The following is a 5,873-nucleotide window of genomic DNA, read 5'->3' as shown; positions in this document are numbered from 1 at the left end:
TGGGTTTGCGTCACTTCGAGCAACAGAGTCAGCGCACGGGAGACCAAGCAGAAGTGATGCTACTGCAGCTGAGAGAGCCTAAGGGCCGTCAGCACAATATGCTCGAAGAGAGAAAAAAACTCATTTACAGCCACATTCTTCTGGGAGATGAGCTTATGTTGCTGACCTGCGGACAGCATCCCTTGCAGCCAAGTAGTCCTGCTGTAACTGCTGAGCCAAATACTGGCACTTGTGGATCTCAGTCATACGGCTGATTTGCAACAATTAGGTGTGGCACAACGGCGGTGAATGCACGAAATGTCAGCGGGACAGTCTGTGGGGAGAGGCCAGCTACGAATGGCACGAGACACATTTGTTAGTGAGAACTGTCTGCTGGATTTTAGCTGCAGGAAAAACACTCTGGGAGATCTCGTAGTCAGCAGCACCGTGTGAGCTGATATCCGTGGCTATTGATGTAGTGGTTGCTATGGGAAGTATGTTTTGAGAACAGTGCGGGGGGGGGGAAATCTCATTAGAAGAAAGTGTGAGCTGGTTGCATGCAGAGGAAGGCGAGGTCACCAAACCAGAGGGTGCAGTGCAGCCTGGCTGCAGTCGGTGGCATTCAGATGGCTCAGGAAAAAGACATGGAAAATCCCCTGAGGACAAAACTGGGGCCTTGCAAAACCAAACTTGAATGTGTGAGTTACTCTCCCTCAAGGGACGCACTTCGGGGTGTATCACTGGCCCTACCTGGTATGTCGACAGCAAAGCTGAGGGTGCGGCCCCATAGGAGGCACCTACGGCTTCTCTGGCTTGGCCATGGAGCTGCCCCCCCAGGAGACAGCCTCCCTGGGCAGCCGAGTACAGTGCGCGGCAGGGGAATGGATAAAAAAGAGCCATCTTGTCCGAATAAAATCTGTTTGGAAAAAAAAAAAAAAAGAAAGAATTAAAAAACAAAGAGAGAAAGGAAGGAAAGAAAGTAGGCAGGAAAGAGGGAAGGAAGAAAGTTTGAAAGAAAGGAAGGAAGGGAAAGAAAGGGTAGAAGAAATGAAGAAAGAAAGAATATAAAAAAAAAAACCCAACAAGCAGAGCTAGTTTCTAAAACCATGACTTTAACAAAGAATTGTATAGTGTTTGTAATGCATTTTTAATTTAGTAAAGGAATCTATTTATAACCGATTTTCTTTTAAAACAAAAAATACCAAAAAAATAGTAAGATTCTTTTATAGCTAATGGATCCCACCCACAAGGGCACGCGGAGAGGTGTGTGCTTGCAGACACAGCCCACTCTGAGCACTCCAGCTTGGCTGACCATGAGGCAGGTCCAGTCTGGACACCATGTAAATAAATTTGGTCTTGTGGCTCATTTGTTCAGTCACAGCTCTGCAGCTTCTACCCTGGAGGTGGCTTGTGTCCTACCAGTCTAGCACATGAACATAAAATAAGCAAACACATTTGTCCATTAACACAATCCTTCAGTATGCTGTCTTATTTTTGCTTCAGTCGCTTATCTGGACTGAAACTTTTTTTTTTTTGCTTTAATGGCAAAGATCTAAACCAGAATGTGTTATTGCAACATTCATTAATTCAGCCTATTTCTTTGATAATGATAGGAATCTGGACCCAATGTGAGGACTGATAAAATGAAGAGATCCTAGTGGCAGTAAAAGTCCATCAGGCTTTTAACAATTTCATTGATATATTTAACAAGATCAAAGGAGAGACAGATCTTTGAATATGCATATCTCTGTTAGACCAAACCATTGCTTTGGGCATCAGAAGGAAAATATTGCAAGCACGATAAGTTTCAGAAACACTGTGCAAATGCTTTCCTTTGGATTCCCCCCCACCCCTGGTCTGTTTTACACATTAGAAAAGCTATGCAAGGCTTGCCCAATATTTACACAATTGTAGAGTTGAATAGCACATGCAAGTAATATAAAGATTGTATATCCAGCAAGGGAAAGCATTTTTGGTTGTTACAGGTATCATGTAATCTAAATACACAGCAGTCAGATTTTTGTAATCTTTTACTAACGTCGTTTCTATCCTGAATGTGGAAACAAAACGCATTTTGCCGGGAGTGCGCCCAGCTCTTTCTGTGAGCAGGTGACACCACAGGCACAGAAAATGCTCAGAACTTCCGAGGAGCAGTCCTATTGTTAGAAACCTCCTCCCACACTGTCCATTCTCCCAGATACATAGTTTTTACACCTCTGAAAGATGTGTAAGGTTCAGAGCCTGGAGAAGAGACACGCCAGAGTCCCATCTATCCAGCAGGCAGAGCAGAGATGCCGGCTCTCTTGGCAAGTGGAGAGGGGCTGCCAGGAACAGGAGCAAAGAGCCACATCCAGTATCTCTGTTTGACAGTGGGAGTGTGGGAAAAAGAGATGCAGTTGCTGTTTTTCCAGCTGATCTCTGATGGTTCATTAGCCTACTCCCACAGCATGATTAGATCAGTTGGGCCAGTTTTCTAAAGCGCTCCAGATGATTGAATTACCCAAGGATCGGTCAGATTATTTCTGCATTACTGCCATCACTACAGTGCCATAAACATATCAATTAAAAGAGTTTGCTCTGACAGGATTCCTGCTCTTACTAATTCAATGGCTCCTGTTATAAAGTAAGCCACCTTGGTGGTAGCCCTGAGGAGCCTGTGGCAGTTGGGTGTGGTGGGATGCCCCACCTTGGGAGCGGAGGAATACCTCTCCTTGTCCTGGGCAGAGTGCACATGGCTGGGTGGGATGTAAAGGAAGGGGTGCTACGGGGCCAAGGCCCCACATTTGGATGGCAAAGCACTTGTTTACACAAGTGAAAAAATTCAGCTGAGCTTGCTCTTGGAACCCTGCAGACTCCTGAGGAGTTTGGGGACATTGCTCAGCACCCCAGGCTTGTCTCCCCCCACCCCAGTTAGATGGGTCCCTTTGATGGGTCCCATACTGAAGCCTGCTGCCATGACCCCCTCCCAGGCTGGTATTTGCTGACCAGGTCTTTTTCCTGGACACTCCAGCTGTATGCTGTATGTTGCAAAGATACAGTAATCATGGTGTTCACTTGACTTTTGGGATTTAACTGTGAAGACAATTTGGTCTTCAAAGCTTATATTTTGCAGGAAAAACATTGATGCCTTTAGACTGAAAAAGCCTCGTCTGTATTTCCTGAAAGCAGTAACAAGATCAATGCTGTAGGACAGCAATGCTCACATAAAAGCATTATGTACTCTGAAATCCTTACCTAGATAATTGTGGATGAGTAAACAGCTTGCTGATCACTTAGTAAGCTTTTCAAGAACTGGAGAGCATTTCCAAATCGTACTTTCCAACAACTTGTAGCTAAGCTGCAGATCTCTGCTCTGACCTTGGGCTTATGAGATATTAAAGCTTTCCCATCAGTCATAACACCTCAGGAATATTTCATGTGGGTTACCTATGATTATGATAATTTGCAAAACCAAATGCTGGGTGGAACTCTTAAGTTCTGAATACACCATTTATTTGCATCAAATACATACCTCTCTTAAAGCATGCTAGGAGTTTTCATGTGGAGCCTGCAGAGTGGGTGGATCTTTTTTCATAATGCCTGAAAACTGAAATTCACAAAGCAATACTCAGATGAAGCCATTATCAGCATTACATGGCTGACCCCCTAAACAAAAATTGTGGAAAGAGATCTCTTATAAAAGGGTGGCTGCTGTAGCCAGGGGAGGTCTGGGCTTGCTACGCCTGGCTGACTCCAGCTGATGCCTTGCGAGTCCATTGATGCAGCACAAGAAAGCACTGCCGCACAGCTCTGTCCATCGGGCTTGAAATCGTCACTGCTCGTACATCTTGGCTACACGGGTCACATTTATGACTTAAAGAGTCCCTCTGCCTATCATATTGCCCTTCCTTGCAAAGCTTTCTCCCTCTTTGCTCCTCCTCCTCGTGATCAGAATCAGTTTGCTGTTACATTAGATATTTCTGCTGCCTTTTTTCAGTGCACTATGCCAACGCAACACTGGAGCGTGAACCCAAGGTTACGTTTCCCAGAACAGACCTGTCTGGCTGCGTTATCCCTGTTCCTCAGCACACCGCGGGCCTGGGGCTTTCAGCAGGGCTGCGCAAGCCCCTCGTGCCACTGCATCACTTCATCCTCCTGCGGTGGCAGGAGGGAAGCCCTTGCTGCAGTACTTGCTATTTTGCTAGTATTAGGTGTGACAGGGCCCACCAGCAGCTGCCTAACACTTGCAGCGTTATTAAGGCTGGATAGTGTAACCTTTGTTGTTCATAAACAGCAGAAGCACCTGAGGGAGAAGGGCATGTTCTGAGCATGAGTTGGGAACAAATGTTGGGAACATTGAGGTGTGTTGGAGGAGGACACTGACAGGAGGAGCAGCAAGGAAGAAATCACAACTGCAACCGAGATAGAGAAAAGTATCTTCATACCTATGGGACAAAGGTCATAATCACAGGATAAAATCCAGGTGTGAAAGTAGCAAAATAATAAATACCAAACTGGCAAATGTAAAATGCAACAGGATATTGTGTAGAGCCCTCCCTATGGGGTGATTTGACTTCCACTCTCTTCTCCCCTAAACCTAAGAGGGAGGAGTGATCCTACTGAAAGAGAGTTCACAAAAGCCATTTCTTCACAAGCTGCAGGTTCCCAGGGCACCTATGGCCTAGGAAAGTGATCTTAAAAAAAAAAAGAAATCCCTAATACTTATAGATGAAGACCTTCTACTCACCTTCAGAGGAGTGGCAGAAACATCTATAGGCAAGCACCTCGCACATCTCCAGCTTGGTTAACAGGTTCATTTCTACCGTGACCATGCTCTGAAGTCTAAGTCAGGATTGAAGTTCGTGTTCACCAGATTGCTCCCGCCTTCGTCATGGCCCAAAGGGAAAAAATATCATTCAGGCCACCTTGAAAATCAAATCCAAAAGCTGTTTTAAAAACTGTCACTTTAAATTGGAGTTATCAGTAAAGAGAATTAACATTTGTCAAGACACATCTGCAGCTTTTAGAGGCCTTGTTGCTCAAGGGTGTCTGCTACAGTCTTACATTTCCTCACATTTTCAGTATTTCCCCTCCTCGCCAAGGTGGCTGCAGACAGCTGTGAAGGAGGAGGAGGAGGGAGGGAGGGAGAGCAGGGCCCGTGGGAGCCAGAAAGCTCCGTCCCCTGGCCGGGAACAAGAGACACAACTGTAAACTCTGGCAGAAAGAAAGGCCCATTCAGGCGCTGGAGGGGCAGCCGCTGCGCTGTGCCCTCTTCCCGAGGGGAAGGCATGGCTGCCACAGCCCGCGCGGAGAGGCTGCAGCGCGCCCCGGCAGAGCCATCTCACACAGCGCTGGGGGCCAGGCGGCTTGTGCAGTGGGCTGCGTCGCTAATTACAGGCTGTGGAGGAATGCAAACCTATGGAGTCTAATTACTGCTAATTTATTGCATCAATCATTTAAAATCAAAGGGCGAAAGGGGGAAAAAATACAACTTTTTTTTGCAAGTGGGAAAGCATTGAATTAAACATATCCAGTCTCTCACCATTACTGTCTAATTGTGCCGTTTCTTCTGCATCTGCTGGAAGTGTTTTCTAGAGGCAGGAAGACAACGGGACAAGTACCTGTGGAAATTATTTTTTTTTCAGTCCTTGCCTACAGTGCCAGATGTTACAGCTTTTATTTGTGCTGTATTGGAAGGAACAGCCAACATGTTCTGAAAACACAAATATGGACTGCAAATCCTAACCCTTCACTGCAAGATTCAAGTGCTCTGCTCGCAAATGAACATTCAAGATGGAACCAAAAGGCTGGTCACTGCACGCAGAGACCATCCCGATGTCAGACAACAGGGAGTGCTTTCTGAAGGAGTGACTTCAGCTCGCGTTGCGCGAGCGCTCTTCAGGGGCGAGTGGCTT

At 46.2% G+C, this 5,873-nt stretch overlaps 1 long non-coding RNA gene across 1 annotated transcript; it reads right to left on the bottom strand.

Annotated features, from left to right (window-relative positions):
* Positions 1–239: 239 nt before the first annotated feature.
* Positions 240–5,059, bottom strand: LOC148053355 (uncharacterized). The gene is made up of 3 exons (XR_015708075.1): positions 4,706–5,059; positions 3,491–3,565; positions 240–895 (listed from the first exon to the last, which is right to left on the bottom strand). It is a non-coding gene; the product is annotated as an uncharacterized LOC148053355 (long non-coding RNA).
* Positions 5,060–5,873: the final 814 nt, after the last annotated feature.

Source organism: Nipponia nippon, unplaced genomic scaffold (assembly GCF_047370975.1).
Source record: "Nipponia nippon isolate SJK-2023a ecotype South Korea unplaced genomic scaffold, ASM4737097v1 scaffold_4, whole genome shotgun sequence".
Taxonomy (NCBI): Eukaryota; Metazoa; Chordata; class Aves; order Pelecaniformes; family Threskiornithidae; genus Nipponia; species Nipponia nippon.
The sequence above is the reverse complement of the archived record's forward strand: the minus strand, read 5'-3'. Positions and strand labels throughout refer to the sequence as shown.